Source organism: Colias philodice, chromosome 8 (assembly GCF_061535455.1).
Source record: "Colias philodice isolate Cphi_HAF_F1 chromosome 8, ilColPhil1 Martin Lab GWU primary, whole genome shotgun sequence".
NCBI lineage: Eukaryota > Metazoa > Arthropoda > Insecta > Lepidoptera > Pieridae > Colias > Colias philodice.
In genome coordinates, this window is record NC_143093.1 from 10803429 (window position 1) to 10817266 (window position 13838).

The window sequence follows — 13838 nt, forward strand, 5'->3', positions numbered from 1 at the left end:
GAAGTCGGTTACAAACATACAAACATACAGGTGAAGCTAATATAAAGCGTGTAAAAAATTGTGAACGTTGTATATAATAACATAGCGGCCCGCTCCGGCTTCGCACGGGTATAAAATAGATAGCCGGGCGGCCGGCCGGTACCGCCGCAAACGCTACGTCCCGCAATTTTTAAATCTGTAATATCTTCGAAAAAATTCACTTAAATCATACGGTGTAAAGGGCCATATAGATCTATATTAAATGAACAATGTATTCAAGGTATTTAATTTGTTAAGGATTAATGCTGTATTGGTTAAAATCGCATCGAAAATTAGCCATTATTTGTCGTAAAAAGTAAATGACAAAAAAAAGTTATTGTGGGTTATCCATAAGAGATAGACATATACCATCGCGGACTTTTCTGTAGACCTTTTCAATTTGTATAATACTTAGTATATTATTTTGATAAAACTCGTAGGGTTCAGCCTGCGTTTGCAATGTAAGCGAAAGAAATGTAATTTTTTACGACATCTCATTAGAAACCTCAAAAATAACAGTACTTCTCCACTATTTAATGGATATTATTATACATATAAACTTTCCTCTTGAATCACTCTATCTATTAAAAAAAACCGCATCAAAATCCGTTGCGTAGTTTCAAAGATTTAAGCGTACAAAGGGACATAGGGACATAGGGACAGGGAAAGCGACTTTGTTTTATACTATGTAGTGATGGGAGTACAATATTACGTAAAAGTTTTAAAATTAACTGGCTACGATATTATTAAATGTAAATATTGTTAGTCATAAAATCCTACCTGTAAGATGCGTTTTTGAACGTTCAAGTAAATTAAGCAATATAGTTTTTTCCTTCAATTTATGATTTTTTTGTATGTCTCTCCATCAAATGAGAATTAGTAGACAGATTTTTATGTATCTATAATTTAAGGTTTGAACGTTACATGCTAATGCTTATTGTAAAGCGGAAAGATAAGATACAAAAATCATGATACTGTGCTCACATTAAGTATGTTTATATTCGATTTAATTATAACTTTTCTAATGTTTTGCTATTAATTGTCTAGCTTTGATTAAGTATTTTTGCCCTTTTTTAATTATGAATAATTACGACGAAAATATCAAACTTAAAATGGTAAAAATAGGATACCAATTATTGTTTTGCAACACAAAATTATATTTTTACATACTACAGATATACCTTGATCCGTCGTTCCTATTTTTTTTTAATTCGCAAACTGCGTCAAAATAACATTTTGTTTTCGGTTCTTTCAATGTATTATTCAGCACCAGGGCTACCGAATTATTGTTCCGAAGTAGATCAAAGTTATTCATTTTATTTCTCATTTCGTTGAGAAAAACTTCGGAGGAATTCATTCAGTTATTGTGGAATTCAATAAGTCCGCAATTTCTAAGAGAATCTCGGCATATTTCAATATTTTTATGACATTCCCTGGGATTTTGCTGCGTATTAAATTTGAAATGATATTCCTCTGGGAGGTTAAATGTTTTTGTCTTTTAATTAAAATTATTATTGAGTATTAGTGTTATGGTAATTAAGTTATTATAAAAATGTAATATGGAATATACTGTGTTAATGTAAATTAATTTTGAAGCAATTTTTTTTAGAATGTATACTTAAGTACGTATTTAATATTCCCTTTATAGATTCAATATTAATTGTTTGGTGTAGATAATTTCATGTTATAATTAATATAATTTGTAAACTGACAATAGCATAAATAACTAGAGATGGTTTCTGAAAAGATAAATGGATTTGTTATCAGATTTTCAATCTTAATAATGTACTCTTACGCACAATTTTATTATGTAACCTATTCATTGTTACAATACCTACTGAAGTTGATTTAAAATAGTTTTCTACATTATAGTCCGGGATACATCGCCCATTTTTGCAAGTGATTACTATCAAGCTAATTTTTCGTGAGTAGCTTTATTTTGATGAGATGCCCAATAATTTCATGTACAAAACTCTTGATTGTGGTAGCTACCAGAGGAAACAAGGATAAAATATTTTGATTTGATGGTTCTCAAATATTAATTACTAACTGAATGTTTTTTTTTGTTCAATCTCAAGATAATTATCTAAATTATTCGAAAAAATATTTGTCCTACAAAATCTATGGTTTGATCAAAGAGTCCCCCTTTCCAATGTGTATCGATAACGAAGTCATCATAAATGATTACTAACCAGCTGATTTTTTTATTTTCACTTATTTAATACTTATATAATTCAACAGACATATTGTCCTACAAATTGCGTAATAAATATTTGAGAACCGTCAAATCAAAAATTTTTATCCTTGTTACCTCTGTAAGCTACCACAATCAAGAGTTTCGTAAATGAAATTATTGGGCATCTCATCAAAAAGCTACTCACGAAAAATTAGCTTGATAGTAATCACTTGCAAAAATGGGCGATGTATCCCGGACGGATCTTAGGTTTATATTTTTCTTATTGTATTTTTAAACGTCGTGGTAATATGAGTGGATTTTATTAAATTTTTAGTTCTAATAATAATAACTGAAAAAACATATTTAAGCCTATTTCATACAATCTAAATGCATTATTGTAAGCTATCCTATAGTTAACCTATAATTTATTTATTTTTATTACTTTAAAAAAATGTTTATTTTATGTTATATCCTGTTTATCAGTAAGCGAAATTGTTGTGGAAACAATTGTGTTGAAATTATCAATTAAAACGTTGAGATAAATATATTTTATACAAAATAATTTTTGTGTTTTATTTTTATAAGCCAAGACATCAAAACAATTGAATAAATTTGAAGAAGGTACCTTCCTACCTATATCTAAATAATTCTGATGAAGCATCGATATAATTATTACTGCATACATAATAAAACCTGTGAGCAAACATAATTTATGCAAAAATTGCCTGTTGCTTGTCTGTTTGTTCCGGTTAATCTTCACGCATCAACCACTGAACCGATTTGGATGAGATTTAACATAAAGATAGTTTACCTGTGGCTGTAGCCTGTAACATAATTTTACAAAATTAACAGCTTATCATTACAGTAGGTCCTTTAAAACTATTGTACCTACCGAGTATGATAGAAGTTCTAGCTACTCTCTATACCTACTAAGTTAAAAAAACAAATAAGGCACAATATTTTACCATTATAATAATTATATTTAGGAAAAGTAAGTTTTAATGACTACATTTATTGCCTATGATTAGATATTATGAGCAACAATTTTTTAATTAGAAGGTAGCATTCATTGAGATATACATATATGGAGACGACACCGCCTACATCACTTATGTTCCGCTCAACATACGCCACATGACGTATGTAGAGCGGTATTTTTTAATGGTTTTAAAGTGAAACGCATCAAATATGCCTTCGTGTGTGTTACGATATTGCACAAATAATACAAATAATACGGAAATGTGCAAAGGAATAACTTTCATCGGTAAGAACCTAACTAGATAATAATTTTTAAAACTTAGTTAGAGCAAAAAAATGGCGCACAGATTTTGTTCGTGGTGTCTCCTCCATACGTATAGTAATATTATCTCAATGGTAGCATTAGTTATTTTTTCAAATGTTTTTAAGTTAAGCGACAGCTTTATGCAAATCATCTAGTTATAATTAAAATTTATTTTATGAATGGGATAAGAACTAACACTTCTATATAATCTTCACATTCCTACATACAAAAAACATTATATAAAATACATCTACCATAAAAATGTACAAAATAATGTTCCAACATAAAAGTACGCTGAATAAATTTCTCGAACATTCCAGATCATGCACTTTTACCATCTGATTCCGAATTCCAACTTATTTCCAGTCCGATACGGAATTTTCCATACAAACGCACACTTGTCAACGATCAAAAGATATTTTATAAGTCCCCGACTATCGCTTGAAGCGAAATTTCACAACGAATAAAACTCGAATGTGAATACCGATGTATTGAATTTGTTTTATTCATGTTGAAAGGAACTTTGTTTTATAATTGTTTAACAGTGCATTTAGATCAAACGAACATAGAGCTAGAGCAAGAGCATTATTTCGTGATCTTTTTATGCAAACGAAAAACTTGAATTCAGTATTGTTCAGTATTAGAAAATTGCATAGAATCTATTCGAACTCACTAAGAAGAGCGAAGAATGCTCTACGCCTGTTCACACTTAAATAATTTGACATAGTGGGGTTAGAATGAGCATCGTGTGATGTAGGTAATTGTACCGTAACATGTTGGTGATTTAAGATACCTGGGTCCTTGCAGTGGGTACAAAATAGGATGAAAATTGATGAAAATGATGATGAGAGAGTTGACAATTTAGTATCGTTTATGAAAGAAAACTTATACGAAAGGAAAACCTTAAAGATCTTACTTGAAAAAAAGCTCTACATAATATATAAAATTCTTGTGTCAAAATGTGAGGTTACCATACTTCTCCACGCTCCGAAACGGTTGAACCGATTCTCATGAAATTTTGTGTGCCTATTGGGTAGATCTGAAAATCGAAATATATTTATATACCCCTACGTGATAAGAGTAATATTCAGCACAACGTTTGCCAGGACAGCTAGTTATTTTATTAAAAAAATTGGTTATCTGTAAAGTCGGTTTACTGACGATAGTTGAACTTGACAACGTCCAATTGTGCTTCTTTGTCGCTCGTTCCGCGCTCTCGCTTGCACTTCAAGCCTTACATGGAACGCCTCAGAGCGAGGTAACGCCGCATGAGTCATGTTTTTTCGTGTGTGCAGCCGGCTCTATCGAATTATAAGACGTTGTCACGTCAAACACCTATTTTCCTCAGTTTATGTCATTTCTTGTTCATTCAAAAGATTCTTTATCTTATACGAGGATGAAAATTTAAAATATCCTCACTCAAAATATAAGTCTTAAAGGGATACCCCTGAATAAATTCAAAGAGGATTGCTTAGCGATTAAAATGGATGCCTAAAATTAACTTAAGTGCCTCAGACCGGTTGAAACTGGAAATAAATGGGTAAATAATTTTCTTATCTTGCAGATGAAATTCTCTTTGTTAGAACTTGTGATCTTTAAATTGTGCAAAATTGTAGGCTTGATATAACTCATATATTTGTTTAAGTATGTACTTTCTATATACTTACCTTATTACGTAATTCAGCTTCGCTTTCGGAGTCCACATTAAATAAAATTACATGCCCTTATATACCTACCATATTTCATCAAAATTAATACAGTTAAGGGTCTGTATATTTATAAGAAATACTATCATGTTATTGGCATCATAATATCTGTCCGAGGAGACGAGAATTCAACCCAAAAGACAAAATGGAAACTTTATTTACATAAACTATTGTATATCTTCTTCTTATATATAAAATTCTCGTGTCACAATGTTAGTCTGCATACTCCTCCGAAACGGGTGGACCGATTCTCATGAAATTTTCTGTGCATATCGGGTAAGTCTGAGAATCGGCCAACATCTATTTTTCATATGTACCACGGGCGAAGCCGGGGCGGACCGCTAGTATTATAAATAATTTACGTAAACACTACTAGCTTTTCGCCCGCGTAGTAAAGAAAATCTTGCATATTTCCCGTTCCCGTGGGATTACTGGGATTAACTTTCTACTATAAATAAGTCCTTTCTCAGCTATCTCTGTACCGAATTTAATCTAAATCTGTTCAGTGGTTAAGAAGGTAAGAAGAGACAGAGAGAGTTTCTTTCGCATTTATAATGTTTTCAAGTTAGGGTTGTCTATCACTAGAACGTTACAAAACTACCAAAAACTGTAGACAAAAGCGTTTTATTCGAATTTTATTTATGTTGCACGAAACTTGAAGTCTGAGAACTTTACAAAGTCCTGTCCTTTATACGGAAGTGACTTTTCCCGGATGCGCTGTTTCCTTATTTTGTTATTGGAAGTTATGTTTTCGCCTCGTCAACAGCTGGGGTATGATTAAATTAAGTATACATGCTTTAATATCGACAATAATTGTATCGAAATTAATGTTTCACAAGAGATGGCAAAATATAGATCATATTATTTAAAAGTCTTGGTTGTATTGAGACTTAGAAAAAATCTCGATCTAGCAAAGAATTTACTTTTTTCAAAAGAAATCTAATATTAATGAAATACCTTACGAATTGAGCATCAAAGTATTTTCTTCTTAAAAAATACAAATAAAAAGAATCGATAGAGCGCCTATTATTTGCATATTTTAACACATTTTGAACACTTTGCGTATTCACGTTGTAGTCAGTCAGTTGTGCCGTCAAACAAAACATGAAAATCGAGAAAAAAAAAACCCACTAACAAAAACTCTACTAAAATATAATGTGCCAAAGAAAATAATGTAAAAATCACAAACCAAAATACATAAGGAAATTTCTAGAATATCACGATTCGTCAGAATACTAATGTAAATAGGTACAATAAATTTAGTTCTATTACCTTTTGTTCAGGTGAGGGTGATAGGGAATCAGTAGGAATTTATGGCGGTAGTAAAAATTAATATCGCCGATTCAGCCCGTTATAATGACTGTTAACTAAGTGCGGTACCAGGCATAAGCATACAGCTTATGCCTGGTAGTTTGCCACTTAGTTTGTTTAGACTGTATGTTATAACTTATAACCTATGGTTATAACCGACTTGTACAGTAAAATTAACTGAAATAGTAGATACCTACCACCAACAGACATTGTATAGAAAGGTAGTGTAATAATGTATATCTTGTAAATATTATAATATTTTCCGCTCAAATACCGAAAACGGAAAAAAGCTCAGAACGCGTCGCGCTTTCAGAAACAGGTCCATAATATTATTATCATGTAATGATCGTGTAATGGCTTTTTTGAAAAAGCCCACGACGCGTTCTGACAATCACATGCATCATGTCGTGGCTGTCATGCTAATTGACCCCTACACGCTATGGCAATGAAGAAAAGAACTAAATTATTAACCAAATAAAGCACTGTTTGTTTTCATTTGTTCCACATCCCTGGCATAACGTAAAACTTTAGCTTCTTTTATTCTAAGCGAAACACCACAATTTTTGACAAAAAACAAATTCACCCGCTATCGTCCATACCTTGTACCATACAAGTAATTCGCTCGCTCGTAAAAAATACTCTAAACATCCGTGTCGAATAGCAAATGGTCGTCTGTAAGCGCCCCTTCAGGTGTTTCTAAATATTCATGGAGCTTTTATTGCCAACTAAGGAATTAACTGTTTGCAGTGTTAGCACTTGGATGTAATTAAAGTATTGAAAGTTTTTGGACGTCCTAAATGCGAGTTTTTAGGGTTTCTTAGGAAAATTGTGCTAATAGGACTATTGAGGATCAGTTTTTCTGTTTCTGGCTAAGTGTGTTTTGTTTCGATCTTTACTAATATTATAAAGCTGAAGAGTTTGTTTGTTTGAACGCGCTAATCTCGGGAACTACTGGTCCGATTTGAAAAATTATTTCAGTGTTAGATAGCCCATTTATAAAGGAACTCGATAGGCTAGGATAATATATTCATTACGCTACGATCAACAGGAGCGTAGCATTGCGGGAAAAACCGCGGGGCTCAGCTATTAATGGATAAAATAGAGATAAAATAGAATACATGCAATTTGGCTTTAGTTGACTAAAAATGTTGTTTTAAGCCATTCTTTGATCTTTCATTTGACGTAACAGCCTTTGATTGGACAAACAATATTATTTGACAGTTCAAAAGTCATTTGGAAATACTTAAAATATACTTGATAAGCGATCTCGCACGATTTGATCATAAAACACTAGTTTAAATTTACGTTTATTTAATGAGATCGTTTAATCAAAATTAAATGAACGCTTATAATACGTAATTGGGTTTTATGTTCGCAAATTAATATACCTAATTGTAATTTTTTTTATTTTTGTTATATTGAGTAAGCTGTTATGATTGGCATAGTTTAGGAAAATTAAAATTATCCAACAAAGTGTACAATGAAAAACTTATCGTTCAGTTGTTCAATTGTATTACATTAGGTTTTTATTTATCATTTAAGTGTAACTTTTGTAAAGTAAATAATTTAGCTTCAACGACTATAAATAGTGCCCCATTTTACCTTTATTATAGTACTAGCGGTCCGCCCCGGCTTCGCCCGTGGTACATATTTATGTTTTCTCTACATAAGAACCATCCTGGTACTTCAAGGAATATAATAAAAAAAGAATTATCGAAATCGGTCCACCCGTTCTCGAGTTATGCGCTTACCAACACATTTTGCGATTCATTTTTATATATAAGATTATAACCAAAATAACTGCTCAAAACATACATAATACATGCATAATACAACTTATAACCGATCAATCAATAAGTCCAAAACTGCCCCACTAATTTTAATATCAAAATGTAGTCCCATGATAAACCCATTACGCTATCTTTATGCTAAGCGAAATACAATTTTATGTCCATACACCGTAAATAAATAATGCTGTACACAGGTGTTACATCAGACATCTCCATTAACTAATGAAAGGAAACACTACTATTTTGTTTTACCCTGCTAAAAGGGTGACCAATATAAGGTGACCTAGGGTTATATGGAACTATCGTCTTATCATGGGTCTGGGGTAATTGGTTTTGTTTTTCGCTACGATAATCATAATTGGGTGCCTTTGTCATACATCGATTCGCTTTCACAGGTTCATATGGTCAGGTAGAGTCGTAATATAATTAAGTAATTTAATTAAAATTAATTCACCTTTAGGTAACTTGATTCCATGATATGAATGTACTAGCTAATAATATGGCGAACGTTGTCCTGCCAGGAGACTCTTATGACTTAGGAATATTAAAAACAGTTAACAAACTTCCCACTTTTTTTCCTTAAATTCAAAACAAAACGAAAGACACAAAATGAAAGCACTATAGGTAATTTCCTAATTATAAAATGAAGTAATTTAATTGAAAAGTTGAGCATAAATTAAATTTAACATCAAAGCCAATCAAGCAAAACATAAACTACGAAATTAATAATTAAAATTTAAAAACCACTTTGAATCCACAAACAACCATCATATTCGCATTCCTTTAAAAACATCCATTCCTTTGATGCATAACTACAATAAAACTGTCACACTATCCGCTTACCTAAAGTTATTTTGACGCAAATTAAAATAAATTCGCCCTCATACCGTTTGTAACCGTACCTACTCACCTACCTGCAGCAGGGGCAATATTGGAATTGCTTAATTGGCTCCTTAATTTTGATGTGTATAGGCAAGCAGGGGCAGAGAACAACTGAAATTGCTCCGACCGTCGTGCAATCGAGATTGTTTCAACATTGCCCCTGCGGCAGGCGCGTGAGTAGCCGTCTTTATTTACATGGTGTTCTATTAAGCACGAATTACGCTACACCGTATCGTGACCGGGCCGTGCCCCGTCCAGCGCTCGATCACACATTATTGTATACTTTTTGTATGAAGTGTTTCGTGCCTGAACAAGGCTCGGGCATGCACGGATGGGGCACGGCGTTGAAAAGTGTACAGATATTGTTTCGTTTCCATGGCACGGCTCGTCCCCGGCGCGGTGTAGCGTAAGGATGCTTTCCACCAATAATGTGCGAGGATGTGTAATGCGGAACGTGTTTGTAAATAACCAATAGTGTCGCTTCGAATTTCAAACTAAATGAAGTGATTTTTTTGGTTCTTTAAGGCGCGGGTCAAACACGTCGAGACGGCACGCCAACGTTGTGCCACGGTTGCGCCGCCTTTCCAAAGTTATTTCATACAAAATGCCAATAGCGCACCCGATGCACGCCGGCAGTGCGCCCGATGCGCGCCCGCAGTACCTACGCCCGATGCACGCCGCGCCGCTTGTATATGTCCCGCGCCTAAAACACATTCCTCGCTACACATCCAGATGTGAAGAGGTGAAGAGCCAGAGGTGAAGAGCCCTGGGGCACATTATTGATGGAAAAGCACCCTAAATCATGCTTTTGCCTCGCTATCCGCTCAGCTAAAGTTATTTTGACGTAAATGAAAATAAATTCGCCCTTATACCGTTTGCTTATTCACGTGGTGTTCTGTTATTTTCGGCTTGTTCCACACGGCTTAGCGTTAAGCCTCACTAATTGGGACTCGACAGATTTGCCGGGAACGGGAGCGGACGTTCTACAAATTGTTGAGTAAAAAATGTTGTTACAGATGCTGGTTTTAATGGATTTGTACGCGATTTGTTGTTTATTTACTGTATGTTCCTTCTCGTATCCTTTACTTAGCAATCCTATCATATCCTTGGCATATAAGTGTCTTTAATATCATCCATTTAGAGCGACGTAAAGTATCTTTATAATATACTAGCTGCGCTCCGCGGTTTCACCCGCGTGGCTCCGCTTCTGTTGGTCTTAGCGTGATGATATGCCTATCCTACCTTCCTCGATAAATGGGCTATCCAACACCGAAAGAATTTTTCAAATCGGACCAGTAGTTCCTGAGATTAGCGCGTTCAAACAAACAAACAAACAAACTCTTCAGCTTTATAATATTAGTATAGATTTATGATCGGTTGTGGTCACTTATCATCAAGCAATCCATCCGTTCTATTGTCCGCTTTACTTTAAAAATTAGTTCGATAACAGATCCAATTTTGAGAGGTCCAATTTCCAATATCATAAAATATTAATGGAATTAAAAATGTCATTAGAACACCCTTTTGCAATAGAGAGCATATACAGCTGATCTTGCACCTGATCCCTTCGTCATTTGAGGGAGAGGGAATATGGAATGCGTTTTACTAATAATAAAAACGCGAAAATTTGTAAGAATGTATGGGATGTATCTTTGTTACTTGTTCACGCAATACAGCTGATCTGATCTATGAACTACGAAATTTGGTATAGAGATACATAGATAATATTCTAAATTAGCATTTGGCTACTTTTTAGCCGGATAGGTACAACGCGAGTAACCCCACGGGTTCCAGTTGTAACAACAAAAGTCGTGTACACGTGATTTGATATTACTCATTAACTCAAATTTAAAAACTTATATTGTAGATAACCTTATTCCACTTGTATGCCACTTAATAAAAATAATAATAAGAGAAGCAGGAAACGTCGAGTATAGTCGGATTAAACCACTAGTGAACAATAATCATCTCGCTCTAACACTAATCTCGAAATGAGCCTTAGCTTTAGTTCGGTGATACAAGTGTGATTGTTTCACTGCTTTACTATGTTACCATAGATATATCACAATAGGATAACCAGAGATAATTAATATGACTGTATGGAGAGATAAAATTAATTATATTCTACGGAACACATCGAGAATGAAAGAGGGTAAAGGAAAATAAAACAGCCAGTATTATCATATCGTATTTATTTTCTTAAACAGTGGAAAACGCCTTTGATGAAATCCGTAAAGCATCGTGTTATAATAACAACAATTGTTATTATCTTGTAGAGACAGGAGAAATGGCTGGGATGTTTAAAACACGACAAAAAATATCACATCATCAATTGAACTGATGACCTTTTTCAAGTTTATGATTAATTACTGTCACATAAATACAATTATAACAGAAAAAATACTATATGCCTTGTATTAGTCCGTTTATATTTTGTATTTTTAACAGTCTTCTCAATATTTAGCATAATTAACCAAGGTCTTAATCAACAAAAAGAATCACACAAAACGCTAAGAACACTTTAAATGCCATTTTGTAGGAAATGTTCCACTGAAACAGGTGTGAAAGCATTCCCTAAATCCCATATGTAAATAATATATGTAGTATTAATTTCTTAGAATCAATCGTACACGTGTATCCTATTTTTATATACATATTCAGTATAATTCTGAGCCCCTTGACAAAATATTATTTTGTTAACGTATTATACATTTTGTTGAAAGTGAGCAATTATTTGCGGAATCTCAAATATGTACCTACCTATGTTAAATGAATTCTTCTTTTGGTGTTTACCCTTTATTTTTGATATTAATCAAACCCACATAACTTCGCCTGTTCTCATTTTTTGCACAATTTTTCGTTTCTATAGGTCGTAGCGTTATAAGGTGGGTCCATGTATTTTCCTTGGCCGAGCCAAGTCCACACTGACCGAGCTGTTTTGGGCAGCAATTGCTTCACGAAACTGTTCGCTCTGTGAAGACCCACCTATTAACAGCAATTCTCATTGAATAAACTATCAATATATTATTACAAAAAAACATACCTTAGCATTTTCTGATATTAGCTTGTCCATGTAAACAATAAACTTGTTAGTTCTTTATTACAAGCACTGGGAATCGAACACACGGTCACTGCGCAAACAAACACACGAACACGTCAATCACACTAATTGCATAATACATAGAGTCCATTAACAATATTGCTTTTCGATAATGAATATTTACTTAACTAAAATCATTTAGTTACAATCTATTAGTGATAATCTGGTGATTTAGCAAACATCGGACGCCATTGAAATCTGATAATTGTAACTGTAATTAATATTTTGGGACCTTTGTGAAAAGTTATATGAAATAATAATCAAGGGTTTAGACTACTTCAGAGATTCAACTTCGTAACGTTTCTTAAGCACGTTATTTTTTACTGCTTTCCGATTTTTATTCTACTCTTCGTATCGTGGGTAGGACACGAAAAACAATAGATAACACAACTAACAATAGAAACTCTTATCAGTACATAGTATAAATAAAGTCGCTTTCTCTGTCCCTATGTCCCTATGTATGCTTAAATCTTTAAAACTACGCAACGGATTTTGATGCGGTTTTTTTTAATAGATAGAGTGATTCAAGAGAAAGGTTTTAGTATATAATTTATTATGTTTTAGACAAAGCGGGCGAAGCCGCGGGCGGAAAGCTAGTATTATTATATTCCATAACAACTCTACATATATACCAGATAGAGTTGTCTATTCAATTTCTTCTTAATTCAATGTCTCAAATCGTTTTTTAATGGTCATCTATAAATGGAAATAGTATCCTTAAAAACAGCAAGAAATTCTGTATCGATTGTGAACAAATTTTGACAAATAAAGAGACCCTGTACTCCTGTTAAAATTAGATGCATCGCATTGCAAATGCAACCTCTCTTACCTGGGCCAGTCGTTATCATCCCGATCCTGTTCTCGAACCCTCGACTTTTCGATTTGAAGTCCGAGGTCCTCAGCTCAGGTCCCGTGGCTTCGCCCGCGTGGTTCTCGCATAGTTCCCGTGGAATTTCCGTGTAAAAACCTATCCTATGTATAAATCTACCCTCTATATGTGTGCTTAATTTCATTATAATCGGTTCAGTAGTATTTGCGTGAAAGAGTAACAAACACACACATACACATCCTCACAAACTTTCGCATCATCACTACATAGTATAAAACAAATTCGCTTTCTCTGTCCCTATGTCCCTTTGTATGCTTAAATTTTTAAAACTACGCAAGGGATTTTGATGCGGTTTTTTTTAATAGATAGAGTGATTCAAGAGGAAGGTTTTAGTATATAATTTATTAGGTTTTAGACAAAGCGGGCGAAGCCGCGGGCGGTAAGCTAGTTTATAATATTAGTAGGATTTGGAAATGTAGACACGTATGTAATAACAAAACATAATTGCTTTTATTATAATAACCAACATTAAATCTATTGTTTAATTTTCAATTAACACCTGCTAAAAGCGGAACACAAACAGTATTTGTTAAAATTAATGAGGTTATTATTGTTTAAGTAATGTAATATTTAATTGATATTATTTAATGTATGAGAGATTAGCGATTTAGACGCAAAAATTAATTTAAAAATTAATTTTAGCTAATTCTAAGTTTAGATATTATTGTATTTGTTTGTGTGATT